The following is a 14,937-nucleotide window of genomic DNA, read 5'->3' on the forward strand; positions in this document are numbered from 1 at the left end:
CCTCCCAAAGTACTAGGATTACAGACATGAGCCACTGTGTCTGGCCTGTAGCTTCTAATAGAAGTTAAATCATCCCTTTTCCTGTGCTGTTTTGCCTCAACCCAGCAACCATGGTTTAACTCAAGTGTTGCTGTGTACAGAGAGAAGCTGCCACAAAGCTGGAGAGCTGCTTCTTGACCATGCTTTGGAGTGCCACAGTCTAGTGCAGTTTTGCTCCTAGAATAGGGCTTTTACTCTACACTTTTAAAGAGATGCATACAGATGTTTCTGCAAAGTACCATAACACCTTAGGGAATACAGCGTTTGGCTCTGAGGCCATGTGCCTTGCAACTTTATTTGTGTATGTGTGAATGTAGGGATCGAGGGTAATGAAATAGGGTGAACAGGTAAATATTGAATTGAATATTCTTTAATTGAATATGCTGATATGAATTTTATTAATGTGAAGGGGTTTTTTTAAGAATGTAGAATGACTATCTTTGCCTATTATCATCAACTTGTGTTCTAGAAATAAATATTAAATCAAAGAAAAAGATTTCTTAAAAAATAGAAGAAATCACAAAAGTTTATATAGTGCTGTTTGAGACAAAATAAATCTAAAGGGTTCCATCTGCTGGCAGAAATGAAAAATGAATACAAATTAAAATATGAATTGTAAAAATTATCTTGTAAATGAGAAGTGATAGTCACAGAAGTTTAAACTGAAAGATCATCTACTTCCTTTAATTTAAAAACTATCATGGGACGTGAAAATAAATATATAGTTGTTTTAAAATAGATTATAGAAAGCAAACAGTAAACATTTTTTTTTAACTATAAGCTTTCTGAAGTTAGGGGCCATGTCTATCTTGTTCATTAATATATGCTCAACTCTAGGCAAAGTGCTATGAAAATATATGTAAATAATCTTGTCATATGATTTAGAGTCACATGAAACCTAAAAAGATATAACAGAAAGTTCATATTTTTAACTCAAGGAACCATAAAGTTATATTATGAAATTATAGAAAATGCACTTATAATAATAATTTTACTTCTTAAATGAAAGTTCTTGATTAACATCAATATGTAATGATACATTTTATTTCTCAGGAAGATAAGTCTATCAGTCAGGATAGACTATGTTATACTGGGGTAAGAAATGATTCCCAAATCTCAATCTCAGTGACTGACGGCAACAAAGGTTATTTTCTTGTTCACATCCATCGTAAGTTACCTGCACTCTGGTTCTTACATTCTTCATTCTGGCACCCAGGCTGTTGAAACAGCTCCTATCTGGAACATAAGTCATTGTCCTGACACAGAGAAGAGAAGTGTGGCAAACCATACATAGATGTTTTCCTTTTTAAAAATGGTTTTATTGAAGTGTAATTTCCATGCATTTAGTCATTCTTAGTGTACAATTCAATGTTTTTAGTAAATTTACAGAATTGTGCAACTGACCACCACAGTCCACTTTTAGAATATGTCCATTGCCCCCAAAACATCTCCTGTGCCCATTTGCAGTGAATCTTCATTGCTACACCCAGCCCTAGACAATAAGTCATCTGCTTTTTGTCTAAAAATATGCCTTTTATAGATATTCTATATGAATGAAAACATATAATATGTAATCTTTTATGTCTGACTTTTTTCAATTAGCATGTTTTTGAGGTTCATCTGTGCTGTAGCATGTCAGTAGTTTTTATGACTTCTAAAGAAACTGTTGAACATTTGCAAAGTGACAAATCATTTTATATTCCTACTGGCAGCATATGTGGGTTACAGTTTCTCCATATCTTCACCAACACTTACTTTTGTTTGTCTTTTTTATTGTAGCCATTTTAGTATGTATGAAGTGATTTCTCATTACAGTTTTAATTTGCATTTTCTAATTCAAATAACTTAATATGATTGAGCCTCTTTTCATGTACTTATCAACCGTGTCTTTGGCAAAATGTGTATTTAAATTCTTTTGTATGTTATCTTCTCCCTGAATTAAAAGAGTTCATATGTTCTGGATTACATTTTCATCAAGTCTGTGATTGGCAGATATGTTCTCCCAGTCTGTGGCTTGTTTTTTCATTTTTCTTAAGTGTCTTTTGATGCACAAGAATTTTTAAAATTTTTATGAAATCCAGTTTATCTTTTTTTTCTTTTATGGATGATGCCTTTGATGTTATATCTAAGAACTCTTTGCCTAATCCAACAAATTCCAGGGCCATGAAGATTTTCTATTATGTGCTTCTCTAGAAGTTTTATAGTTTTCATTCTTACCTTTGAATTTATGATCCATTTTGAGTTAATTTTTGTGTTGAATATAAGGAAAGCTGTCACATTCTTCATTTTTTCCTGTTAAATGTATGACTAGTCTGCTAATCTGTTTCTTGCTCTAAGCATCATTACATCCTAAGGTGTCATCCCTCCCCAATTATTTGTCACCAAGATCACTTGTTTTTGACAGTGCCCTGGCCATGGGGACTTCCAACTCTACTCCAAATCAAGCCAGTCCATTTTGGCAGTAAAGATGATGGTTTTCCTGGTCCATCCTGTCTTAAGGGTAGTGTGGGCTAAAATGCCATTAAATAATATCATTCTTACCCAAGGTTCAATAGCTTTCTTAAATACAAGTTTTTAAATTATTTGTATGCCTCTGGTTGATTTTGACATTTGGGAGGTTTTTTTGTTTGTTTGTTTGTTTGTTTGTTTCAAGTGCATTATTTTATTTTTGCTTTTTGGGGAGAAGATTTGCCAATCTGTTCACCATTCTAGAAATCTCAACCTTTCTGAGGTAATTTTTATAATATAAGCTTTTGAATGCCTTAAAACATAATAAAATGTGTTATTTTTGTCCAGAGTTCATGAGCTTAAAGCAAGTCACATAGTCATTCCTTTGTTCAACAGATAGAAATACAGAATCCTCCCATAGGAAGGAACATCACAGGGATAATGTGGTAGGCAGTTTATGACATAGCTTCCAATGTCACACCTCTGTGTCATCCCTTTCCCTTGAATTGGTATGGACTTAATCACCCTCTTCCAGAACAGATAGAATTCAGTAAAAGTGATGGGCTGTCAAGTTGGTAATTAAGTTAGGAAAGACTACTACTTGAGTCTTACTAGCTTTTTCTTTCTTGTGGGTACTCTCTCATTCTATTTTGACTTTTTGGGTTCCTCACATCGATGAAGCAAGCTACCGTTTTGAAGAAACTCATATGGCTAGGAACTGAAGGTGGACCCCAACCAATTCCCAGCAAGGAACTGAGCCTCTCCTATTGAGTTCAATAGCCCATGAGGAACCGAAGCCTGCAAACAACCACAGTGAGCTTGGAAGCAGATTTTTCCTCATTGAAGCATGAAATGACAGTAACTCTGGTTGACACCGTGATTGTGGCCTTGTGAGAGATCCTGAAGCTGAGGACCCGCTTAAGCCATGTCCGTATTCCTGACCCATGGAAACTGTGAGATAATTAACGCTTAATGCCTTAACCAGTAAATTGTGGGGGTGAATTCTTATGCAGCAATAGTTAACAAATACAGAGAGTAACTAAAATATTTAGCGAGGAGTGAAATAATCCACCAGAATAGGTAGAGTTGGACAGGATATTTCTTACCATACACCAACACTTCTAAAGGAATCATATTTTAATCAGGGCAGCTTTCTTTAATCATAACCTGGCATTTGCTCTGAATGTCTACTATTATTTTATGAAATTTGAAAGTATTAGGGCCCCAAATTTATTATTTCTAAAAATTAATTATAGTAATACTGCTAAGCCACAACAAAGCAAGTATTTTTTTAAAAACTAGATTGAAAAAACATATTTTCTTGTGCATTACTAATGATAGTACTCTAATTTTTCATTGATATTTTGTAATTGGCAACTGTTTGTCTACTCTTTATAATTTAGTGTTAATATGTAAATACTAAGCTCAATAAGCTTCACTTATATAGAAAATATTCAGTTAAAAATGTAAGAGAAAACTCTTCCAAAAGCTAGAGTGTTAGAAAAAGAGACCAAAAAATGTAACTTAACAGTGGAGAAACCTGACAAATATCACCTTAAGCCAGGTGATTGAGGTTAACATCAATAGTGATGAACCACATTTGGTAGTATGTAGCCTTGATGTGATGTGGTAATACCATATTTCTTCTGTGGTCTTCCTTCCAAAAAATATTACCCCCGTCTAATTGTTAAAAAAAAAAAAATTGAAAAATATCTGTCAAGAAAAATTGTGCAAAATATCTGATCAATAATCTTCAAAACTGCCAAGGTCATCAAAACCAAGGACAGTTTGAGAAACCATCACAACCAAGAGAAGCCTAAGGAGACATGGCTACTGAATATAATGTGGTATCCTGGATGTGATCTTGGGACAGAAAAAAAGACAGGTAGAAACTAAGGAAATCTGAATAAAGTATTCACTTCAGTCAATGATAATATATTAGTATTGGTTCATTAATTGTGACAAATATACCATAATATTTTTTTGTTGTTTGTTTTCTGTTTTTGATACAGGGTCTTGCTCTGTCTCCTAGGCTGGAGTGCAATGGCGCAATCTCAGCTAACTGCAACCTCCGTCTCTTGGGTTCAAGCAATTCTCCTGCCTCAGCCTCCCAAGTAGCTGGGATTAGAAGCATGCACCACCATGCCCAGCTATTTTTTTTTTTTTTTGTATATTTTGGTAGAAGTGAGGTTTCACTATGTTAACCAGTCTGGTCGCACTCTCCTGACCTCAGGTGATCTGCCCACCTCTGCCTCCCAAAGAGCTGGGATTACAGGTGTGAGCCACCGCACCTGGCCCACTTTTCTTTATTATTAATATCTTAACATCATTATGGTACATGTAGTCAGGTGTGGTGACTCACGCCTGTAATTTCAGCACTTTGGGAGGCTAAGGTGGGTGGATTGAGTCCAGGAGTTTAAGACCCTCCATGGGCAACATGGGGTAACCCCATCTCTACTAAAAATAACAAAAATTAGCCCATCATGGTGGTGCACTCTTGTAGTCCCAGCTACTTAGGAGGCTAGATAGGAGAATTGCTTGAACCCCAGGACGTGACAGTGGAGGCTACAGTGAGCCAATATCGTGTCATTGAATTCCAACCTAGGTGACAGATCAACACTTCCTGGCACCTTTGTTTATACCAAGAGGAGAAAAACCATCTTCTACTGATCCCACTAAAAGGCCATAGTGGGTTGCGAGAAAAAGCAGCATACCTTTATTTCTGGCCCCACTTGTCTCTCGGCTCCAGTCCTGAATTTCCAAGTGCATGATTGTTATTTCTTAACCTATTAGATATATTTCTTTTAAAAAATTTTAGGGATAACCCCAGGGTTTATGATCTACATATACAACTAATCTAAGTCCACTTTTCATCACACTATATAATTTCACACATAGTGTGTATACCTTGTGATAACAAAATAATCCTAATTCTTCTCTTTAATCCCTTGTATCATTGTATCATTCATTTCACTTATATGTAAGCATGCATAATTACACACCTGAATACATTATTGATATTCTTATTTTGAACAAACCATTATGTAAGATCAATTAAGAATAAAAAATATTATACTTTCATTTATTCCTTTTCTTTTCTGAGGGGGGCAGGTGGGGGATGAGGCCCTGCAAGTAAGTGTCGGGAGTCAGCAAAATAGTCGGCATAGAAGTACAAACTGATGCCAGAACCTATGAACTGACTGTATTTAAGAGGTGTTGGTGGGGGAGTAAAAGAGAAGTGAAGGGAGACCAGAAAACTTAGGCAAGTCAAGTGAGAGAAAATTCTTTAAGTGTGAACTTCTGTATATGACATTTATGATTTGGGCCCAGTTTATATCAAGAAATTAAGAATGATAATTGGAAAAATGAATAGGTCTTTATATATTTTAGGACTTATGATGATTATGATATAGGATGAAAAAGTATAGACAGCAGGTATTCTAACAATTATAATTAAAGAAATGTATGAATAAATAAGCTTTTATATTTTCCTACGATTCCTAATTTTTTCCTTTATCATACAAGTTATTTTCTTAATACTTGTCAATATTGTAATACCATAAAGGTTTTTCTCTAAAAATAACAAAAATAGTGTTTTAAAAGTATATTTTATAATGCTGAGAGGCAAATGTAATGTAAAAGAGTCAGAACAGACTTATCCAGCAAATATAATTTCATCTGTGAAATGGGGATAATAATATTTCTTATCAGCTTATCTCAGAGAAGTGTTACGTGAGTTAATTGAAGGAATTATGCAGCTCTTGTGAATGTAAAATCTATAGTAATGTATAATATAATTGATATTTTAAAACTTTTTGTGCTTCTGGTCTTATGCTGGTAAAATTGTTATTACCTTAAATAAGCAACAAATACCTAAATTTTGCTCTATGTTCAGGAAGCACATTTTCTCATCTTTAAAACTTACAAATTTACTGTAATTTTTCTTTCTGTGAGATGTTGGCATTTATCTTGTTTTGATCAATTCCTGCTCTGGCAAGTACATGCAAAATAAAATGTTAGGACCAACAAACAAACATTTTTGTTGAGTGTATCCTCACTGTCTAAATATGTTTTATTTTTTATTTTTTAGCCAGGACTATATGTTTCAAAAGCTTTCATGAAACATGCATTTATTTCTGGACCATCTTAATAGCTCACATATTCCTGTCTACATTCCCTTAGATCACCTTCTATTCAGTACTTCTTTCTTAAGAGTTCTTCTGTTGGCCAGAGTTTTTTCTGAGGTTTCAGTAGGAATGCTTGTGAAAACATTTGTGGATAGCCCAAACATTTTTTAATAACATTTGCTTGGAAAAATTTTACTGGCAGTCAGGACACATTATTTAAACATATTTCAAAATATTTATGCATCTTTGCAATACTTTGGCAGTGTCTTGTACGGTAAGGCTGAATCAATTATTTTTCTAGTTACCTCTTTTGTTTGTTTTTAGCCATTTGTAATAGTTGATTGATGAGTGTTTGATAGAATTTCCACAGTGTTGATAAACTCAATAGTAAGGTGGCTATAGCAACCAGAGGTTTTTGAACTTTCTTCCTTCTCACAGACTTGAACTGAAACAAAGTAGATTAACTTTTACTGTAATCTTGTCAGATGCTTGATTTTCAGTTGCTATTTTGCTTCTTTTTTTTGGTATTCACTTTTTCAAAAAACTTTGAACTTTTATCTTAGATACAGGGGATATATGTACAGATTCATTATATAGTAATATTGTGTGATGCTGTGGTTTGCATTACAGATCCTGTCACCCTGGTAGTGAGCACAGTACCTGATAGGTACTTTTTAATCTCCCTGCCCACCCTCTAGTGGCACACAGTATCTCTTGTTCCCATATTGTGTCCCATTTATAAGTGAGACCATGTGGTATTTGGTTTTCTCTTCCTGCATCTATTTGCTTAGAATGATGGCCTCCAGCCCTATCCATGTTGCTACAGAAGACATAATTTAGTTGTTTTTTATGACTGCATGGTATTTTATGGCATATATGCACCATACTTTCTTTATCCAATCTATCATTGATGGGCACCTGGATTGATTCCATGCTTTTGCTATTGTGAATAGCACAGCAATGAACAGATGAATGCATGTGTCTTTTTGGTAGAATTATTTACTTTCTTTTGTGTGTATACCCACTAATAGGTCTAAGATAACTCTGAAAAATCTCCAGACTGCTTTCCAAGCAACTCATACCAGTTAAAATGGCTATGGTTAAAAAGTCAAAAAACAACACATGCTGATGAAACTGAAGAGAAAATGAAACACTTAACGCTGTTGGTGGGAATGTAAGTTAAATTAGCTGCTATCTCAGTTTTTCCCTTCTTTCCTTCCCAATGGCAATTCAGAAATGAATAGATTTGTTAGCATCAATTTGGCATTAGTATTTAGTGATAGATACAGTTTTAGTGAGACCTGTGGTTCTCTATATAGGGCTTACACCTTTTTTAAAGTTATTTTTCATATTCCATGACTATGTCTAAATAAAAAAGAAAATAGATAAATTATTAGTGCATGTATGTTGACTAGTCAAATCAAACTTTCTGAGTTATTTTTTTGGGGGGCTGGGTGAGTAATTTATTAGTAGGGCTCCTTTTTTTTAGTATTTTTTCCAGAATAAAGAGGGAAATTTAGGTCTGTGATTATAGTTGAGTCTTGATTTTGGTTTATCTGATCTGCAGAGGAAGAGCAAGAAATATTACCTTAACTTTCACTTCTGGGGGTGATAGTGCCACATAACTAAAAATCCTTAGTATGTATATCTTTAAAAACCATATTTTAAAGATCTTAATTTATGACAGGTGTCTTCTCTCAAGTTCTTTATCCCCAAGTTGCAAGTCTTTCTGCACATCTTTTCTTGCATCTCTCTCTTTGGTATTTTTTCTTTATGTATTTGTGCTGTATTTTTAAAATGTGGCTTTCTCACTCTATAAAACTGGGTATACATATCTGACTATGTGTCATTTCCTATGTGCTTGTATGTGTGCTTTTTCATCTGTGCTCAATCTATTTTTATTTTGGTATATCTGTTTATTTTGATCTCTGTCTGTGCCTTTATCAGTGAATATTTCTCTATGTCTTTATGTCTGCTTCTCTCTCTTCCTGTGTAGATGTATATGTGTTTTGTGTTCTCGATTTCTATGTCCATTTTGATGTATCCCTCTGCTTATGTGACCTTTTTCTTCCCTCTCTCACTGTCTTTCACTATCTCTGTCTCATTATATATATATGTATTTTTCAATTTTCTTTTATTTCAGTTATCTATGTGTCTTCCTTACTTTGTGTTTATAACATTGAAGTTTTGCTGTAGTGTTATATTTACTAATTAAAATTTAAAGTTTCCTGTTTTATGTATCAAAACATTATGTTGTACATCATAAATATATACAATTTCTACTTGTCAATTAAAAAATAAATAAGAAATAAGTGTGCTTTGAAAAAAATGTTAAAGCAGTGTCCAGTTTTATTTCATTAGAAAGAGTTAAAGATCATAAAAGGAAATTCATAAAAAAATTACAAGTGGGATAATTAATATTTAAAAAACAGATATGCTGTTACTAGAAATTAAACACATGTGAGTAAAATAATGAAGTTACATTTGTTGGCTATTAGACTGATAAAAGTACATATTGTGGGGAAATAGTGAGTTATACATTGTAATGGCATTGAACAACATTTCAAGAGGACAACATGAATCAAAATTTTAAATATATATTAGCTTTGACTCAGCAATTCTTCTTTAGGAATTTCCCCCCCAAAATAACCAGATAATTGTACAACTGTTTATTTTAGAATTGCCTTAGTAGTATAAAATGAAAAGTAAATGTTTACTAGCAGAGGATTGGTTAAGTGAATTATGGTACATCCATATAATAGAATATTACAGTCTATTGTTATGGAAAAATTATATAGTCTATTGATAAAGGAAATAAATCAGATTACAAAAAGCTATACAATGCACATATTGTATATGCCATTTATTCATTCAAATAATATGTATTTTCCACATGTACTATGTGGTAAGCACTCTAGAGCCACTATAGAGATATCCATATTGTTTTATATGGGGATAATGAAAGAACTTCCATCTTCTCTCTATTATGGAGTTAATAAGCAAATATTATGAAAAATAATACAGTTGCATCAATTTTTGAAAGTTTTGTGTTCTTAAATTTTAAAGGAGATGTATTTTTTATTTTGAAATATTATATTAAATTGAACACTTTTCATAGTTTTCCTTTACCCTCCCCCATCCCCATATGTGAGGTATCTGTGATGCTCTATAAAAATTAATTCCTCATCCTGACTAAGGCAATTTTCTTAGGTGTTCTGGAAATGTTATGCCTTGGTACATATTGCGTTAATGAGTTGTCAAGAAACAATATTTGTTTAAAGCCTTTGGAAAAGTAGAAAAAAATTAAGCCATGTACTTGTCAAAATGTCATTCCCATGTGAAGCTCAGAGAGTCTGAACAAATACAATGTGAAACAGTAAAGGTGAACGCTTTGCTCAGTCGTTGGAAATTGACGCTATTGTCAGTGGAAAACTAAACTTGAAATATAATGTTTAATACAGTGATTCTATAACTTTAGTGTGCATAAGGCTTACCTAAGGAACTGTTTTTAAATGCAGATTCCTGGACCTCACCCCCTGAGGGTGAATTTGGTAGGTCTGAAATGGGCATAGAATCTGTATGTTAACAAGCTTCTAAGGTGATTCTAATATAAGGAGTTTAAGGGCCACTTTCAAGAAATGATGTAATGGGTGATTATAATAGCTAATCTACTTTAAAAATTTGACAGATTTCCCTTAAAGCATATCTACTAGACATATTTCTATGAGGATTCTTTAGACAAGCTTATTTAAGTAATCATGGAAGTTATGTAGGGGTACTGTGAGTTCATAGGCAGGTCTGCATTCCATTTCAAGACCTATTGATTTTCTGGACTACGATTCTGAGCCAAAATTTTAATGAGCTGCCAATGTTTACTTTCATCAAATAAAAATTGGCACTCCTTTTCCTCAAACAATGGCATTAATATTTATAGATTTTTTTCTCATTCTTATTATTTTATAATAATGGGTAGATAGTGTGAATTCCCAAGAACCTGATCATAAAAGTGAGGAAGAGAATATGAAAAAGAGAGTGCTACAAATTTAGAATTCTGATCAGTGAAAGCAGCTGTATAGTACAAATAAAAGACGACTTTAGAGAAATTTGACATAATCAGACTCCCAAAAATATGAATCTTAAACGACTAAATGAATTACAATAAATCTGTCAGTCACCAGAGTAGGTTTCCTTCAAAAGCAACTCTGAACTTCCTTGAAAGAAAGGTCATCAGATGTGCAAGAAGTCTGTACGTTGCTATAGTTTATTATTATAACCAAGGCATACACTAAGTAAACAATTTAACACTTTGTGATCATTTGATGCAAAACTGCTTATAATTCTGATTTAAATAAAGTTAATGGGAAGAATCCAAACAGGCTTCCATAATGTAGCTGATTAACTCAGGCATGAAAATACCTCCCCAGTTCAGACAATCAGAGTGTTTTATGGCTGGAAAACCATTTAGTTATGAATTTCTCAAGCTTTGTTTTTAAATTTATTTATTTTTGAGACAGGTCTTACTCTTTTTGTCACTCAGGCTGGAGTGCAGTAACAGGATCTTGTTGCATTGCAACCTCCACCTCCTGGGCCTAAGCAACCCTCTTGCCTCAGTCTCCTGAGTAGATGGGACCAAAGGTATGAACCACCATGCCTGCCTAATATTTTAATTCTTTTGTAGAGACTGGGTCTTGCCACGTTGCCCAGGCTGGCTTTGAACTCCAGGGCTCAATTGAGCCTCCTGCCTCAGTTTGCCAAAGTGCTGGGATTACAGGTGTGATCCACTGCACCTGGCCATGTTTCTCAAACTATAATGTGCATGTAAATCACTTGGGGATCTTGTTGAAATGAAAATTCTGACTGATGGTCCAGAGTGTACAATCTGAGATTCTGCATTCCAAACAAGCTGTTGGTCCACTGAAGAACCACATGTTGAGTAGCAAGGATTTATTTCTACTCCTTTGCTTAATAGATGAAGGAAAGACAGTGCTTCACCTGGTTTTTTAGGGCATCACCATGACTTGGACAGACTTGAAGTCTTTGGAGCTGAATATTATTAATGTCAGTTTCTCAAACTCTTACCTCTAAAGTCCCTGGTGAGGCCTTGGTTGCTCAAGGCCTATCCTGAGTTGAGGTTTTTAACTTTTTCTTTCATTCAGTGCGAGAACTGAAAGATTACTTTTAATAAATGTCCTTTTTATTTTTTTCTCTTTCTTTTTGGCTGTTGCTTGCAATCAAAATAATATAATCTATACAAGATGTGTTTTGAGACTTAAATGCAAAGAAATATACCGTATTTGTATCACAAGGGAATGAATTCTCTCTTTAGAACATAACAAATAAATATATTTCCTTAAAAGCTTACATAAATCCACTGGTAAGTCACAAATGTCTTTCTCCATCATGATCTTCTTCCTCATCTTCCTGGCTCTATCCAACTTCCAATTTGATACCTCCATTAGAATGTCTAATAGGCATCTCAAACTTAACATATCTCAGATCCAAAATTGAACCTTCCAAACTTGATGTTTCTATAACAAATGACACTCTTTTTACACAGTTACTCAAGTAAAAACCTTAAGAATCATCCTTGATTTCTCTTTTCCCCTCCCTAAGTTCAATCCATTAGCATGTTCTTTCAGTTCTGCCTTAACCGTCTAGCAAAAATCAGCCACTTGCCATTTCAACTGCCTTGTCCTAAACAATTGTCATGTCTACCGTAGACAACTACAAAAGCCTTCTAGCTCTACTTTTTGCTCCCACTCTAGTCTTTCACATGGCAGCCTTAGAAATTCATTTAAAATGTAAACAAGATCATGTTACTTTTATGCTCAAAGCTGTTGAGTAGCTTCCTATCCCACTGAAAATAAAATCCAGACTCCCTACTGTGATTTGCACAGCCTATGTAATCATTGCTTTACTAAACTCCTTTACTTCTTGTAAAGAAATATGCCATCTTGTTCTGCTTTCCTCCTGGCACACCCTGCTCCAGCTATGCTGGTTTCCCTGATACCTCTTCAACTGGAATGAAAGTCCTAAGGGCAGAGATTTTTCTCTGTTTTACTTACTGTTGTATTCCTACTACCTAGAATAATATCTGTCACAAAGTAGATGTCAATTAATAGTTCTTAAATGATTGAATGAAGAATGTATAATCAATTAGGCATAGTAAATATGACATACCCAGTCACTGGGACTCTGGTAGGAAGTAGGGATTGGTCACAGGAGACAAGACCTAGGTTTTCACTACTAACTGCTTATACTACTAACCATTTACACCACTAATCATTCATATGTGATATTACTTTTAATTTTGAATTTCAAGGCTCTTCCCCATAAACTTAGAGAAAGAATAGCAGTAAGGTAGATTGGGTAGAATGGCTGTCATTTAAGCGTCTTATTTTTCCCAACCTTCATTTCCATTCATGAAGGCATGTAAGTGGCCCTCAAATGACCCTAGCTGAGAGTAGTAGAGAGATGCTAAGGCAGGCAGCAAGCAGGTGATGTGTTGCTTTTACTGTAGACAGTTGCTATGGATAGTTTGTGTAGCTTTAGGAAGAAAATAAAGTAGATATCTTGCAATATATCAGTCAACCAAATAAACTGCTTATTATTTATTCTTAACCCTCTTCTCTCAGAAAGAGAATGGCACAAAATATTCACAAAACCTTTATATAAGATGATTGTGACTTGGAAATCTTATGACTAAAAATAATGATGTGAGTGTGCTCACAAGGACAAAGGAATAAAAATGAGATTTAAAAAAATAATAACATTCTTGTCTCCTGGGGAAGATGGCTGAATAAGAAGAGATACGGTGTGCAGCTCCCAGTGAGATTGATGCAGAAGGCAGATGATTTCCACATTTCCAATTGAGGTACCCGGTTCACCTCATTGGCACTGGTTGGACAGTGGGTACAGCCCAAGGAGAGTGAGCCAAAGCAGGATGGGATATCGCCTTACTCAGGAAGTGCAAGAGGCTGGGGAACTCCCTCTGCTAGCCAAGGGAAGTCATTTGAGACTGTTTCCTACATGCTGGCCCAGATACTGCACTTTTTGCACGGTCTTCACAATCTGTAGACCAGGAGATTACCTCTGGTACCTACACAACCACCAGGGCCCTGGGTTTCCAGCACAAAGCTGGGCAGCCGTTTGGGCAGAAACTGAGCTAGCCACAGCTGTTTTTTTTTTTGTTTTGTTTTGTTTTTTCATACCCCAGTGGCACCTGGGATGCCACTGAGACAAGAACTGTTCACTCCCCTGGAAAGGGGACTGAAGCCGGGGAGCCAAGGGTCTGACTTGGCAGGTTCCACCCCAATGGAGATTAACAAGCTAAGATCCACTGGCTTGAAATTCTCAAAGCCAGCACAGCAGTCTGAGCTCAACCTGGGTCATTTGAGTTCAGTGAGGGGAGGGGCATTTGCCATTTCTGAGGTTTGAGTAGGCAGTTTTAACCCCACAGAATAAGCAGAGCTGCCCAGAAATCCAAACTGAGCAGAGCCCAACACAGCTCAGCAGCTGCAGGCACTGCCTTCCTGGGCAGGGCATCTCTGAAAAAAGGCAGCAGCCCATCAAGGAATTATAAGTAAAGCCCCACCTTCTGGGAACAGAACACCTGGGAAAAGGGGCGGTAGTGGGTACAGCTTCAGCAGACCTAAATGTCCCTGCCTGGCAGCTCTGAAGACAGCAGTGGATTTCCCAACAAAGCATTCAAGCTCTGGTAAGGGACAAACTGCCTCCTTAAGTGGCTCCTTCACCCCTATGTATCCTGACTGGGAGACACCTCCCATTTGGGGCCAATAGACACCTCATACAAGAGAGCCCTGGCTGGTATCTGGTGGGTACCCCTCTAGGATGAAGCTACCAGAGGAAGGAACAGGCAGCAATCTTTGCTGTTCTGCAGTCTCCGCTGGTGATTCCCAGGCAAGCAGGGTCTGGAGTGGCCCTCCAGCAAACTCCAACAGACCTGCAGCAGAGGAGCCTGACTGTTGGAAGGAGAACTAACAAACAGAAAGGAAGACTATCAACATCAACAAAAAGGACATCCACTCAGAGACCCCATCCAAAGGACACCAACCTCAAAGACCAAAGGAAGATAAAATCCACGAAGACGGGAAGAAACCAGCACAAAAAGGCTGAAAACTCCAAAAACCAGAATGCCTCTTCTCCTTTAAGAGATCACAGCTCCTTACCAGCAAGAGATAAGAAACAGACAGAAAATAAGTTTGGTGAATTGACAGAAGCAGCCTTCAGAAAGTGGGTAGTAACAAACTTCTCTCAGCTAAAGGAGCATGTTCTAACCCAATGCAAGGAAGCTAAAACCCTT

At 35.8% G+C, this 14,937-nt stretch overlaps 1 long non-coding RNA gene across 6 annotated transcripts in view; it reads left to right on the forward strand.

Moving 5' to 3' along the window:
- The window catches only part of LOC108314593, a 180,369-nt gene that overhangs the window by 20,057 nt on the left and 145,375 nt on the right, over positions 1-14,937 (forward strand). Inside the window, exon 3 of one of the 6 annotated variants that reach the window (XR_005202623.1) lies at positions 7,646-7,788. The exons of the other annotated variants lie outside the window; for them this stretch is intronic. This is a non-coding gene — a long non-coding RNA (uncharacterized LOC108314593). The remainder of the gene's footprint in view (positions 1-7,645; positions 7,789-14,937) is intronic. 6 annotated transcript variants of the gene reach the window in all.

This window comes from Cebus imitator, unplaced genomic scaffold (genome assembly GCF_001604975.1).
Source record: "Cebus imitator isolate Cc_AM_T3 unplaced genomic scaffold, Cebus_imitator-1.0 Scaffold157, whole genome shotgun sequence".
Classification (NCBI taxonomy): domain Eukaryota; kingdom Metazoa; phylum Chordata; class Mammalia; order Primates; family Cebidae; genus Cebus; species Cebus imitator.